This window comes from Kogia breviceps, chromosome 5, assembly GCF_026419965.1.
Source record: "Kogia breviceps isolate mKogBre1 chromosome 5, mKogBre1 haplotype 1, whole genome shotgun sequence".
NCBI classification, from domain to species: Eukaryota; Metazoa; Chordata; class Mammalia; order Artiodactyla; family Physeteridae; genus Kogia; species Kogia breviceps.
This window is the reverse complement of record NC_081314.1, coordinates 78758311-78773676: the sequence shown is the minus strand read 5'-3', so window position 1 is coordinate 78773676 and position 15366 is coordinate 78758311. Positions and strand designations below refer to the sequence as shown.

Below are 15366 nucleotides of genomic sequence, written 5' to 3'. Positions count from 1 at the left end.
CTCTACCGCAAGTTGGGGGACTGCTGCATTGGAATGGCCAGACTGAAAATTATAGCCACCCCTGAAAGATATGCCCCAAATCCACCAGAACCCCATGCCTGCCTGTTCCCTTGCACATCAGGTAAGAACAAGCCTCAGTAGCTTGCTCAGCAATCCACCTGTGGGAGGCTGTGGAGAAAAGCAAAGCACCATCAGGGGTCAGAGGTCAGGCCAGCTCCTGGACCTCTTCTCCCAGCCCCGGAAAACAGCCACCTTTCTGCACCACCCCCCCCACCCCGCTTCGTCCTGTCAGTGACTGCCCTCTACTGGTCAAGAGAGAAAGTGCTTGATCTCCAAGGGGAAGGGAAGCTGACCCATAAATACCATGACCATGTTTTCCAAAGCAAACAGGGACATTTGGCTTAATACGCAGATTCATAAAGCCAGTAAGAGGGAATGTCCAGGGCACAGTAACTCAGTGTCCATAAAGGACTAAACCCACATCCTGGTAGTGCTTTCGGGGCTCCCCTGCAGCGCTGAAGCAAGCCCAAAGGGCAGCTTAATTGGGTCCCAAGGACTCAGAGATACTGAAGCAGATGTCAGCAACAGGAATTCATCACCACTGACTCGCCCCGCCCCATTCCACACACAAACACATCACCCTTCTTTACCCAGCATCCCAGCCCCCAGGATATGTCCTGGGGCCAGGATCACAGATTCCCCTCACTCCCGAGAGGCTCCCCTCAGCTCACCAGCAGACGATTCGGTCTAAGGGCCCAGCTACCTGGCTATCCCCCAGGTTTCCCCTATTACCTGCTGTCCCTCCTCGGCCCCAGTTAGGCGCAGATATACAAATCTCTCACCCTTGGAACCCAAACTCCGGGCTTTAGGGCCCGGGAGGGGAGCAGAGCCCTCCCACAGTCCCCGCCCCTCCAGCGCACCGGCAGCGTCACTGCCCTGCGTCCTGAGGAGCCGGGCCTCGAGCATCCTCTAGAAAGAGAGCAGGGGCCGCTAAAGCACCTCAGCCAGGGGAAGGCCCAGTCCTCGGACCCGCACGCACCCCACAGCCCCATATCTGCCACCTGCAGCCAGAGCAAGGGACCACAGCCTGGTGGTAGCGGTCTCTCCCGCTGGGCCTGCGGCTGCCCCTCCCCCAATTCCGTGCACAGCCTCCATTCCAAGGAGCCGCCTCTCCGCAGCGCAGGCTGGCCCCCAGAGAGCCAGGTGAGGGGCTGCACCTTCACTGGCCACGAAGCCACCGCTCCCCTCGGCCCCTGGCCGCCTCCAGCACCCCAGAGATCCACAGCCACCGATCAGGTCCTGGGGACTCAAGGGCCCCCATACTCCATGACAAGTGGGGGAGGTCCATCCAAGAAGCTCACAGAAGAGAAGCCCCCATCCTAACTCGACCTGAGACCCCTCCCTCTAGACCCCTCTCCTTCCACCAGCCCAGCTTCTACCTGGCTCCAAGCATGCGCCCACCTGCCAGGCTCCTTGGTGCGCTGCCGTTCCGCACTCCACTCAGGCCCGGGGAACTTGCCCAGCCCACTCCTCTCCGCAGTGGAAGCCACGCCCCCCGCATCCGCACTGGGAGGGAGACCTCAGCCCTCCGCCTCTTCTCACCGGCCTGGACTTCTCCCCGCCTGCACCTCCACCCGCCCCGCCTCCAAGACTGCGGGAGCTCGGGGCTGGGCAGAGCACTGTGGCTGACCTCTCTGGGGTCAAAAGAGTGCGAGTACCCACGCTCCCTCCCGCAGGAGCTGCTCCAACACGTGCCCACGCAGGGCTGTCACCCAGTGCCAGGATGAGGACATTGCTAGTGGAGGAAGTCCCACTGCAGAGGCCCCAAGGTGCCACACGCACACCCTCTCATTCCAATGGCATCTGAAGCATCCACTGACGCCTCAGTACCAGGTATTTAGGGCTGAGCTCAGGGCACCCTCACCCCTTGGGGGTTTGGGGCAGAGGAGGAGGGAAATGCTGGGGCACCTCTACTCCCCCCGACCCCCCCCCCCACACTCCACCTCAAGACTGAGGAAGGAGACCCCGGGTGGGCACTAGGTGAGTTCCCACAAGGCTCGGTCTCTTCAAAAGCTCCTTCTCCAGCTGAAGCACGCTGGCATAGGGGATGACCCTGCCAGGCAGGGTGTTTATTCTAGGCAGAAGCTCCTCTGCATCTTACTGCAGCTATGGCAGAAACTGGTTTTGGGAGCAGCTGCAGGAACACTCAGGAGGCTGTCAAGAAAGAGAGGCTGAAAATGCCAGGCCCACAGATCCCTTCTTCTCCTGGTTGGATAAAGGGTCTGATCTAAACCATTCCCCCTTCCTGCTTTCTCCCTACCTCCTCCCTCCACAAGGCCCCTGCCTCCAAATGCCATCCTATTACAAGATACCCACAAGATCCAAACTGCCTCTAGAATTTGGGGAATCCACCACACATGTACACCCTCTGGTCTACAACTTGCCCCCTTATCTCTAAAGGGAGCCGGTAGTGGCCCAGGAACTAACCTGCCTCTGCTGTCCACTCCCCTCCCCCAGGCTGTCCAACAGCATCAGTCAAGTTACAAATCCACACTGAGGAGCAGACTTGACATGTAATTTCCGGCCAAGAAGATTTTTCCAAAACAACCTACCGTATTCTCAGGAATATATGCCAGGCCAGCTCTCTCCCATCTCTGCCCTCCCTCTTCTCCAGGCCCTGGAGGGAAAACAACATATTGGGGAAGAGAAGGAGGGGGGCTTATGGCTCCTCTCCCAACCAGAGGATTATCTTGCCTACACATGTCAGCCCCACCAAGCCCAGTCAACCTCAACTCACCCCTCTGTGTGCAGCGCCCAAGCTTCTGGACCAAGGCCAGGCTGGTTCCCCTTGGGACTTCATCCCAGAGGGAACTGTACCAGGTAACCCCACACCTTCAGGTCATCCCAGGTCTGAAATCACACTGGTCTGGGGAGGAGGCTGGCCACGGGCCAAGGGAGAGAAGGGGGTGATTCAGACGCATACCATGGCTGTCCACACCCTCTCCATCTCCAGGCCACAGTGGCCCATTCCCTTCCAGGGGAGCTTGGCAGCTGAGGCCCTGAGGACAGTCAAGGCTGAGGCATATTTGCCAACAGTGCTGAGCCCACAGGCCCTGAGTCTAACCCTGAGGGCTCTTCACCCTTCTCCTTAACTGTGGATATTTCCTAAGACTTTGGAACTCGCCCTTCCTTCTCTTCCCTCCCTGGGGGTCACCTCCTCTCCTCCCAGGGCTCCAATTAGCACCATGTGCTGTCTGTCTCCATTCCTGAGCTCTAGAAGCTGTACACCCATGCTTCTAGACATTTACAGCCAGCTCCACCAGGAGGATGCAAAGGTACCATAAATTCTACATGTCCAAATTGAGCTCATCAACCCCCGCTTTAAACCTAGCTTATGTGTGCTCTTATATCCTGACTGAAAACATCACAAGCCTACACCAGCCACCTAGGCTAGACACCTCACCCGACTCCCCAATCATAACTCCCTTCTTTCCCCACTGGGCAGGCCACAAAATCTTGTTGTTTCTGCCTCCTCATTACTCCTCCCATCAATACCTTTGGGACAAGAGTCAGACAGACCTGGGCTGAAATCTTGGCTGTATCACTCTCTAGTCAGACGACTTCTGGGCAAATGCCTTAACCTCTAAGCCTCAATTTCCTTATCTGCAAATGGGAATAAACAGTACGTCCTTCATAAAGTGCAAACTCAATGAGATCATGAATGGCACACTTAGCACAGCATCTGGCACATAGCTCCCTACTGTTATACTGCCATTTGAACACAGATCCAAAGTTCCTCTCCTGCTTACATCCTTCTGTAATTCATCACTGAACCAAATACAAGGCCCTTCCAAGATCCATCCCTTGCCTATTTGTCCACCTCCACCTCTTATCATTTCCTTCAAACGTCTCCATATTCCAACCAAGTCAGATACTTGCCCTTCCCCAGACATACCATCTTCTTTAATTTTAATGTCTTTGAGCTATTCTTTGTGATACTCTTTTCTCTTCATGATGAACTCCTACACATCCTTCAAGGGCCAAATAAAACGTCATCTCCTTTGTAAATTCCCATTTCCTATCCCCAAACGGTTCTTTTTGCCATTGCTTCCCATGTTATCTTGTTAAAGTACGTTTGAAAACAAGAGTGGTATAAACACATAATACTACATGTGGAAAATAGCCAAAAGAATTAAAAATAATTTAATTATCCATCATGCTCTGATCCTTAAAGGGTACTACTTCTGTAGCACTCTGTATTAATACATAATTCTATTGAGGGAGCCCTATGTACGCATCTCTTGTGGTTTGTAAATTGTAACCATCTGTTTATATCTGTCACCTTGAAAGAAGAATCTGGCAAGGCACCTGGTCAAGAGAGTTTGCTGAAAGGGACTTTCAAGCCTTTGTGACAGACATTGGGGAAAGGAGGCCTGTCTCTTTTCCAGTGAGGTGGTACCACCTTATGTCCAGTGACTACCAGGTATAAGCCTGGTTGCCCTTGTCGGCCCTGGCTTTGCTTCCCCCCATTATTTCGAATCCAGAAAAGCAACCACCTTCATGGGAAGCAGGGCAGCCAATCTCATTACAGCTACTCCTGTCCCAGAACCACTAAGCTTCTTTGCTCCCACAAAGCTACTTCAGCCCCGGGGACAACACAGCAGTCCCTCAAGGCAGAGGGAGAGCTTTGACTGAAGGCTGCCTTCTCGTCAGACTGTGGAGGGAGAGCTGGGGATACCACAGGGTTGATCGATGGGCAGGAGGTCTGGTTTGTCAGGCATCCCAGCCTGGCAGAGAGAGAGGAGGGAGACAGGGGCGTCAGAGGATGGGAAGGCAGGGCACAGAAGCAGGGGCAGAGACACCAGATACAGGGACCCTCCTATGCCTCATCTCCTTTGACTCCAACAGAGAAGGAGGTGTAACTTTCAGAGAGTTTGAAAGGAAAGAACCTGACTAAACACCACAACAGAGACCCTCACTGAACCCAGTACCTCCCTGCATTTACCAACTTGGTCTTGAAAGTATTTTTTAGCTGTTTCACGCTCCACCAGCGAAAGACCAGTGTGCCAACCCTGACACCCAGAGACAGGACACTGAGAGCCCTAACACATTCCTGGAGCATCACTCCTCCGTACATAAACACCACTCGAGTGTGACAGTGGGTAAATTCCTGCAATTGTCTGGGTCTCTTGCAGACGCGCACCACACACGCCCAAGTGACAGGGCTGGGATGCAGGGTACTGCAGAGAGCTGCCTCTCATCCTCTGGCCCAAGCATCCACCCGGCACCAAGGCCCCGTCAGCCAAGGCTCCCGGGAAGAGAGGAAGGATGTAGTCTGGCTCCCAGCAGCCAGCCATCCCCAGGTTTCTTCCAGGGCTGGGAAGAGGCCGCCCAGCTGGTCATCCTGCCTACAAGCTCAGGCCTCACCCCACTCCCCCCACCCCTTCAGCAAGAGCCTAGAGCTGAAGGGGCCTATTGTTGGGCCCTGGAGGTGGGGTGGGCCCAGAGCTGTGAACTGGAGAGCATTTACTCTATGAGAGGGACTGATCATTCCCTTGGGACAGCGCCCACACCAGAACCCCAGGAGCTAGGAACATCCAGTGCAGGGTGGGCTGCTGGGCCAGGGAGAGAAAGGGTCCGAACCTGGAAGCGAGAGAGATGTCAGGGACTGCAAGATATTTAAGATACCTTACATCCCACCCATTTTAGAGATAAAGAAACTGAGACCCTGAAAGGGAAGGGACATGCCTGGTCTGAGGCACCTATGAAGCTGTCATAGGGAATGGATCCCTAGGAGCTGGGGAGCAGTTCAGAGCAATGGTGATTCCTCTCTGGCCATGGAGGAGCAGCCTTGCCAAGGTCAGGGGCCTGAGCGGAGAACCTGCCCCAGGAGGAGACATAACATCCAGGGGACAGGCAGAGACAGGTAGAACCTAGAGTTCTCACATCCAGCAGAAGCCCTTGGCTCCCAGGACCTAGAGCTGCTGCAGGAGGGCCCAGGCCAAACCTCTCACCCCACACGCCTCTTTAGTCACTCACCACATACTGACTGTGTGCTCACCCTGTGCTAGGTTTGGAGGACTATGAAGGAGGAGAAGTCACGATTCAGGTCCTCAAAAAGACACTGTGTACGAGTTCTTTACTAAAAGTTTTATTTTTCATTGCCTGATTAACCTCCCCCCCACTACCCTACATTATCCATATCTTACAGATGAGGAAACTGAGGCTCTGGAGAGGTGACCAGGGTTACCTGCCAGAATTCAGTCCATATACAACAGGACATGAAACTGCTTGGTTCAAGGATTTGGGCTCATGGAGGGCAGAGCTGGAGTCTTACTTGTTAAATATATACTAGATATCGAATGAAGCTGGAGTCTTATTTGTTAAATATATACTAGATACTGAATGTGCACTAGATACTAGATACTGAATGAATTCATGGATTCTGTGAGGAAGTTTAAAGAGGCAATAGAGGCTCCAGGAAAAGATAGATTGCACAGATGCACATAATTTCACTCCTTCCCAAAACCCCACCAAAGCCAAAATTATCAAAAGATAAATTTTGTGAATGGCAAAAGTCCCTAAGGATGGGAAGAACAGTAGAAGAGAAAACCACAACACAGCTTTGGAAGCTGGAAAGCAGATGGCCAGAGACTATGGAGAGCAGACCTGAGAAAATCCCCAATCCCAAGGTGAAAAGGACCTGATTGACCCCACAGATTCCTCAAAAGTCCTGGGAACTAGAAGCCCCAAAAACCTCTAGAAGAAGAACAGGTGCTAAAAATACAGAGGATTAGTCAAAAGCTGTTTAAGAAGCAGTTAGACCCCCCTGGACTCTCTCCCCAGTACAAAGCCACTGGGTTGCTGCCCTGGTACCATCTGGCAAAATCGGGATTTCCCTTCAGGGGTGAAGTGCAGGCCTCTGCACTGGCACAGCAGGCTTGGCTGAGAGCACGGTGCCAGGGACCTAACAAGGAAAGCACACATAGATGTTGAGATCTCAGTCTGCTTCTCGACTCCCTCCAGGAACATGGAGCCAGGCCTCCACCTCCTGGCAGAAGACAGGAGTGTCCTTTCTGGGGACTCTGATCAGGCCAAGAAAGATCTAAAGAAACCAACATTGGGAGTTCTCCACAAACCGAGCAGCCAGGTCACCATACAAAGAAGCTCGGTCAACAAGGCCACCCAGTGCTTGTAGTCAAGAGTAGATGACAAAAAAATATTGGACACCCAAGGAAAGCCTCTAACATGGAAGAAAGAGCAAAACACACAGAAAAAAGCAACTAAGAAGAAATGCAGACTATGCAGGAGAAGAAAATTTCTGACAGAAAATGCTCATTAATATCCTCAGAAAAACAAGATGTTGTATCTACAAAACAAGAAGAGAATATCATTATTTTTTAATAGGGGGAATAAGAAATTACAAATATGACAGGAAACATAAAAAATTCAACAGACCCATCCTCACCCCAACCAACAAAGTCTGGCCCACAGTAGGTGCTCATAAATATTTGCTGAATGGATAAATGAGGCAGTATTTCATGAACTTTAATGCACATACAGATCACCTGGGGGAATCTTGTTAAAATGCAGATTCGGATTCCACAGATACGGTAGGGTCTAAGTTTTAAATTTCTAACAAGCTCCCAGTGATAATGTTCTGGTCCTTAGACCACACTCTGAGAAGCAAGGGTCTCTGCTAAACCCTGGAGCAGTGGTTCTTTGCACTGGCTGTGCACTAAAATCACCTGGGAGGGCTTCCCTGGTGGCGCAGTGGTTGAGAGTCCGCCTGCTGATGCAGGGGATACGGGTTCATGCCCCGGTCCGGGAATATCCCACATGCCAGGGAGCGGCTGGGCCCGTGAGCCATGGCCGCTGAGCCTGCGCGTCCCGAGCCTGTGCTCCGCAACGGGAGAGGCCACAACAGTGAGAGGCCCGCGTACCGCAAAAAAAAATAAGAAATAAAAAATAAAAAGTAAAAATAAAAAAAAAATAAAATCACCTGGGAGGTAGGAAAGTGTGTGTGGGCCCCGCCCACTGAAATTCTAATCAACTTGGTCTAGGTGAGACTCAGGCATCATATCTTGAAATCTCTGCAGATGAATCCATACTGGGGTCAAGAACTGCTGCTCTGGAGAAAGTCTGTAACTGTGCCAATCATTGGTCCTGGCCAGAACAGTCCTGTTTTCAAATATTCTTTCCCATTGTTGACACTGACCACTCTTTCAGAAGGCCCTTCTCATCATGGCCATGAGCATCAGTTTATGGGACTATTTACTATACAAATGGTAATTCTTAATGCTAAGTCCCATTAATGTCAGTGGATGGAGAAATCATTCTACTAAATTTCCAAAAATTCATTCTGAGAATTTTTTCCTTATTAGGTTCACACATTTATCTTAATTTTTCTAATTAAAAAAAAATCTGGACCATAAAACTTTAGCAAGTCCTTTAAAAAAAAATAAAGGATTTTTTTAAGTAAAATGTGGATATCTCCCTAGCCAAAAATCCTAATCCATTATTCCAATGTTTCTGTTAAAACTTAAGTTGAATTTAGTAGTTTTGTGTCTACCTTATCCATGTCATGGGATAAAATAATATCAACAGACATTTACTGTTGTTAAAATTGCTAAAATCACAATAGAAGGGTTGGAGGATAAAGTATCTTCCACAATGGAGAGCAAAAGCCCATACCAAGCTAAATAATTAAAGAATACTGGAGATAAAGAAAAGATGCTACAAACTCCTGGGCAACGGTATAACACAAGTTTCACAAAAAGGATTGGGAATGATTTTAGACATTAATGTTAACTCTGGAACTTAAGAGCAATGTCCTTAAGATTCCAAAGGAAAGCAATTACCAGCCTAAATCTCTATATTCAGCTAATTAAGTGTCTGAGTATCAGACTGGCAAGGTCTTAAAATAATCTACTACTCTTTTACCCTCCTCTCTCAGGAAGCTACTAAAGGATGTACTCTACCAAACTAGAGAATAAACCAACAAAGGGGAAGATAGGAAACAGGAGAGAGAGGCATGGAAAGGCAGTGAAGGAAATGCCCAAGATGCTGAAAGGGAGATCCCAGGAGGACAGCTAAGCATCAGTGATAGAGAGCAATTAGTCCATGCCGCTTTAGGGCACAAGGCTCTGAAAGAGACTTCTTCAGAGAGGTGAATTTGATAGAATACCCAATGGAACTGACACCCTGAGAAATTTATACAGCTACTGGAGAGTTTAATTAATTGAAAAGTACATAGAAAACTAAGCAAGCAAAAAAAGTAACTCCAGGAAGAACAAAAAGGTGCCCAGGAAAGGAAAAGTCACAGTTTACTACACCATAACAATATAAACAATGAACAGTAGATTGAAGAAAAAATGAGATACGCCTAGAGTGGATGGGCTGTTAGATGGGATGAGTAGCAGGGTGGGAATGAGGTAATTAAAGTAAAATCCTCATCTTTGGCCAAGATGGAACAACATGGATCAGACTTACCCTCCTGACTGAAACAACAGAAAAATGGACAAAATATACAAAATGGTTTTGAAGACACCAGACATCAAGATGCAAAGGTCAGTGATACCTAGGAGATAGGAAACAAAGGAGGTCAGCCCTATGGTTGGATTTCCAGGCTACAGAAGAGGGAAGGGAACCAGATGGACCCTGAAGAACTCTCTGAGTTGAAGAGATGGAGCTGAGACTCTGGGGAAACTCAGGTGGCCAGAATTCACAGAACAGAGCATCAGAGAAGAGAGAGCACCACAGAAGTCTGTAAAAGATCCCCCTTGAGTAGTAAGCTGAGTACTAATCATCACATGAATGTACGGAAACTACCCAAGGCTGGGGAAAAGAACCACCCAAAAGGATTAGACGTAACAGTGCCTGGTGCTCACAGGGCTGGGAAAAGTGCCTGTTCCCACTAGCCAGACTGGAAAAGCTAGGCAATAGGTAGAATACATAGGTGGGTCTTGCCTCAGCAGTGAGGAATTATTAGCCCCAGACTGAGCATGGCTCTGGTCTCACCTAACAAATCTTAAAAATTAAATCCAAAAGGATCAAACTATTTCCCAGTCATTTAACTGCATTTCAGAACAAAGCTCAAGAATATTTATAGGAACACAAAAATACCCAGCAACCAACAAAGTAAAATGGATTGTCTGGCATTCAATAAAAAATTACCAGAGGGCTTCTGGTGCAGTGGTTGAGAACCCGCCTGCCAATGCAGGGGGCATGGGTTCGAGCTCTGGTCCAGGAAGATCCCACATGCCACGGAGAAACTAAGCCTGTGCGCCACAACTACAGAGCCTGTGCTCTAGAGCCCACGTGCCACAAGTACTGAAGCCCACTCACCTAGAGCCCGTGCTCCACAACGAGAAGCCTGTGCACCACAATGAAGAGTAGCCCCCACTCGCTGCAACTAGAGAGAAGCCCGCGCACAGCTATGAAGACCCAACACAGCCAAAAAAAAAAAAAAATTACCAGGAAAAAAAAAAAAGCAAAAAACTATGATCTATAACAAGGAGAAAAAGCAATCAATCAAAACCAACCCAGAACTGACACAGATGTTAGAATCAGTAGAAAAAGACACTAAAACAATTATAACTATGTTTTTAAAAGACTATCATTGATCTTTTAGAATAAAGACTATACTATATGAAATGAAAAAAATAAAGTGAATGGAATTTAAGTCAGATTAGACAGTGCAGAAGAAAAAGTGGGTTAAACTGAAGACACAGTAATAGCACCATTACTATCGTAATACTAGACTACCCAAAATGAAACACAAAGGAAAAAAGATTCTCTTTTAAATGAACAAAGCATCAGTGTGCAGTGGGACAATTTCAAGTGGCCTAATATATGTGTAATTAGAGTTCCCAAGAAGAGTTGGGAACAGAAAAAAAAACATATGAAGAAACAATGACTGAAATTTTCCCACATTTGACAAAAACTAAGAGCCCACAGATTCAAGAAGCTCAATGACTTCAAACACAAGACACATGAAGAAAACTACATCATTGCACATCATCATCAAATTGCTCAAAATCAGTGATAACAGCTCAAAAAGTAGCTGGGGAGGGCAAGGGAGACATATTACATACAGGGAACAAAGATAACAACAGATTTCTTGCAGAAACAATGGAAATGAGAGGACAGTGGCACAACATCATTAAAACTAATGATTTAGATTCTATTCCAATGGAAATACTTTAAAATAAGGGCTAAATAAACTTTCTAAATATACAAAAGCTGAAAGAATTCAACACCAGCAGACCTGCACTATAATAAATGTTAAAAGAAGTCCTTCAGACAGAAGAAAAATAATACATATAGAATATGGATCTATGCAAAGAAGTGAACAGCACTGGAAATGGCAACTACATGGGTAAATAGTTAACAAAATTTTTTTACTATATTTAAATTTCTTTAAAAGATAAATTGACTGTTTAAACAAAAATTATACCAATGTAGTGTGGGGTTTATAACATGCATAATTTTGATAATAATTGCATAAAGGAAGGGAAAAATGAAAATATTTTAAGGTTCTTCCATCACTTGAAGGCAGACTATGATAAATTAAAGATGTATATTATGAATCCTGCAGACATTAGAAGAAAAATATCCTCATAAACACAGATGCAAAAATTCTTAACAAATTCTTTAGCAAATGGAAGCCAGCAATACACATAAAGAATAATAATCATGACCCAATGGAGCTTGTCTCAGGAATGTGAGGTTGATTTAGCATTTGAAGACGAAATCAATGTAATTCATCACATTAACTAAAAAAGAAAATCCTATCATTTTGATAAACATAGAAAAAACATCTGACAAAGTCCAACATCCATTTCTATTAAAAATCTCTGTAAAATAGGAACAGAAGGGAGCTTCTTCAACCTGATAAAGATCATATATGAAAAACTTACAGCTAAATCATGCATAGTGGTGAAATACTGAATGTTTTCCCCTGAACATCAGGAACAAGATACCTAATCTTCTATTCAACATTATATCAGAGGATTAGCCAGTGCAATCAGGCAAGAAAAAGAAATAATAGGCATAAAAACCAGAAGGGAAAAGTAAAACTGTCTATATTAGCAGATTACATGACAGTCTGTATAAAATCCAATGGAAGCTACAAAAAAGCCACTAGAACAACCTGTTTAGCAAGGTGGGAGGGTGTAATATACAAAAGTCAATTTTATTTATATATACTAACAATAAACAATTAGAAATTGAAATTTAAAAAACAACACCATCTTATAGCAACATCATTGGCAACAGCAAAAAGGTAGTACCAACCATTGATAGATGAATAAATAAAATCTGGTATATTCATACAGCGGATTACTATTCAGCCTTAAAAAAAAAAGAAGGGAATTCTGACACATGCTAGAACATGGATGAACCTTGAATATGTTACGGTAAGTGAAAAAAGTCAGTCACAAAAGGATAAATACTGTATGATTCTACTCCCATGAGGTATTTAAGAGTAGTAAAATTCGTAGAGACAGAAAGTAGAATGTGATTGCCAGAGGTGGGAGGAGACGGGGGAATAGAGAGATTGTTTAATAGGTAAAGAGTTTCAGTTTTGCAAGATAAGAAAAAGTTCTGGAGATGGATGATAGTGATGGTTGTTCAACAACATGAAAGTACCTAACTCTACTGAACTATACACTTAAAAATGGTTAAAATGGTAAATTTTATGTTGTGTATATTTTACCACAATTAAGGTAGGTAAATTTTTTTAACAAAAAACTGAATTCCATTAAAAATATAATTTACAATAGCATCAAAAATATGCAATATTTAAGGATATACCTGACAAAAGATTTAAAAGATCTGTACATTGTAAACTACAAAATATTGGTGAAATTCTTAAAAATCTAAATAAATACAGAGATACACATTTTTCATGAATCAGGTTCAATATTGCTAAGATAGCAATTCTCCCCAAATTCATCTGTAGATTCAATGCAATCCCAGCAGGCTATTTTGTAGAAATTTACAAATTGTTCTAAAATGTGTATGGAAGTGCAACAAACCTAGAATAACTAAAGCAATTTTGAAAAGGAAGAACAAAGTTTAAGATCTTTCCTTGGTTTCAAGGCTTACTATAAAATCTACAGTGATCAAGATAATGTGGTCCTGGGATAAAGACAGACAAGTTAGATCAATGGAACAAAACAAAGTCCACAATTGGATCTAAACACATACAAACAACTGATTTTTGATAAAGGTGCAAAGGGAACTCCACGGAAAAACAAGTCTATTCAAAAAATTTTTCTTAACAATTGGATGCCCATATGTAAGAAACTGAACTTCCATTCGTACCTTGCACCATATACTAACCTAAGAATTAACCCCAAATAGATTGTAGACCTAAATGTAAAACCCATAACTATAAAAGTTATAGGAGAAAACCATCATGTTTTGGGTTAGGCAGGGAGTTCTTAAACACCAAAAGCACACTCCATAAAAGAACAAGCTGGTAGGGCTCCCCTAGTGGCGCAGTGGCTGAGAGTCCGCCTGCCGATGCAGGGGACACGGGTTCGTGCGCCGGTCCAGGAAGATCCCACATGCCGCGGAGCGGCTGGGCCCCGTGAGCCATGGCCGCTGAGCCTGGGCGTCCGGAGCCTGTGCTCCGCAAAGGGAGAGGCCACAAAAGTGAGAGGCCTGCGTACCACAAAAAAAAAAAAAAAGAACAAGCTGGTAAACTGGAGTTCATTAAAAGTTAAAACTTCTGCTCTTCAAAAGACACTGTTAGGAGAATTAAAGTGCAAGCCAGAGCCTGTAAGAAAATACTTGCAAATCACATATCTCATAAAAGGCTTGAATCCAGAATATAAAAGAACTCCCAAAACTTAGTACAAAAAAACCCCCACACAATTAAAAAATGGGTAAGCAATTTGAACAGACACATCCCCAAAGATATACAAATGGCAAATAAGATGAAAAGATGCTCAACATTCGTCATTAGAGAAATGTAAATTAAACCAAAATGAGATACAATTACAGACCTATTAGTATGTCTAAATTTAAAGAGACTGATCATACCAAGTGCTGACAAAGTAGTGAACAAACTAGAACTTTCATACACAGCTGGTGGGTACATAAAATGGTACAACCACTTTGGAAAACAGTCTGGCGGTTTGTTAAAAATTAAATGTACACGTACCATATGATCCAACTATTCCAGTCCTAAGGATTCACCCAAGAAAAAAAAGCATATGTCCACACAAAGACTTACACATATGTTCATAGCAGTTTTACTTATAATAACCAAAAACTGAAAACAACCCATCAGGAGGTAAATGGATAAACAGACTGTGGTATACTACCCAGCAGTAAAAAGGAATAAGCAATTGATACCCACAAAAACATGGATGAATCTCAAAATAATTATGCTGAGTGAAAAAAGCCAGGCCAAAAAAAAAAAGAGCACATACTGTATGATTCCATTTACATAAATTTTAGGTCATGCAAACTAATGTACAGTGACAGAAAGCAGACTATTGTTAACTAGGGAAGGGGGATGGCAAAGGAGGGGTGGGATGGAGGGATTACAAAGGGGCACAAAAAACTTTTGGGGGTTTGGGAATAATGAGTATGTTCATTATCTTGATTGTGGTGGTGGTTTCACAGGTATACACATATGTTAAAACTTATTAAATTATGTTTTAAATATGTGCCATTTACCACGTCATTATACCTCAATAAAGCTATTATTAAAAACAAACACTTAGGGGGCTTCCCTGGTGGCGCAGTGGTTGAGAGTCCGTCTGCCAATGCAGGGGACACGGGTTCGTGCCCTGGTCCGGGAAGATCCCACATGCCGCAGAGCGGCTGGGCCCGTGAGCCATGGCCGCTGAGCCTACGCGTCCGGAGCCTGTGCTCCGCAACGGGAGAGGTCACAACAGTGAGAGGCCTGCGTGCCACAAAAACAAAAAAGAAAAACAAAAAAAACACAAAAAACCACTTCATCTTCCAGGATAAAGCACAGGGCAGGGGGATAATTGTGGGCTCAGGGGCTAGAGGTAAAGGTCTGGGAGCGCTGACCCCTCCTGCCTAAAGTCACTGGCCATGGTTCCTGGGAAGGTGGACGCTAGGCTGGCAGAGAAGGGTCTGAGCCCTCTGCACTCAGGACACTGTAGGGAAAACCAGGGCCTGCCTCACAGACGAGGAACTGAAGCCCCAAAATGTTATCCTAGTTACACACTAGTTAACACAGCTAGTAAACCCAGATCTGCCGAAGTCCTCTTTCTCTTCATCTACCACAAATTCAAGAATCAACCTGAAACAGGGTGAAGGTGTATGCTTATGTGCATGTGTTTAGAACAGTTGTTTCCATTGAAGCCAGAGCGCAAGAAC

At 45.6% G+C, this 15366-nt stretch overlaps 1 protein-coding gene across 34 annotated transcripts in view; it reads right to left on the bottom strand.

Annotated features, from left to right (window-relative positions):
• Positions 1–15366, bottom strand: part of TNK2 (tyrosine kinase non receptor 2) — a 42260-nt gene that overhangs the window by 25004 nt on the left and 1890 nt on the right. For 5 of the 34 annotated variants that reach the window (XR_010840731.1, XM_067034336.1, XM_067034334.1 and 2 more), the window contains exon 1: positions 793–864. The exons of 4 other annotated variants lie outside the window; for them this stretch is intronic. The gene's annotated coding sequence lies outside the window, so the exon portion shown is untranslated. Of the gene's footprint in view, positions 1–792; positions 866–1439; positions 1824–2612; positions 2678–2797; positions 2856–15366 lie in introns of those variants that run through there. 25 more of the 34 variants (XR_010840733.1, XM_067034335.1, XM_067034340.1 and 22 more) reach the window with 15 other exon arrangements.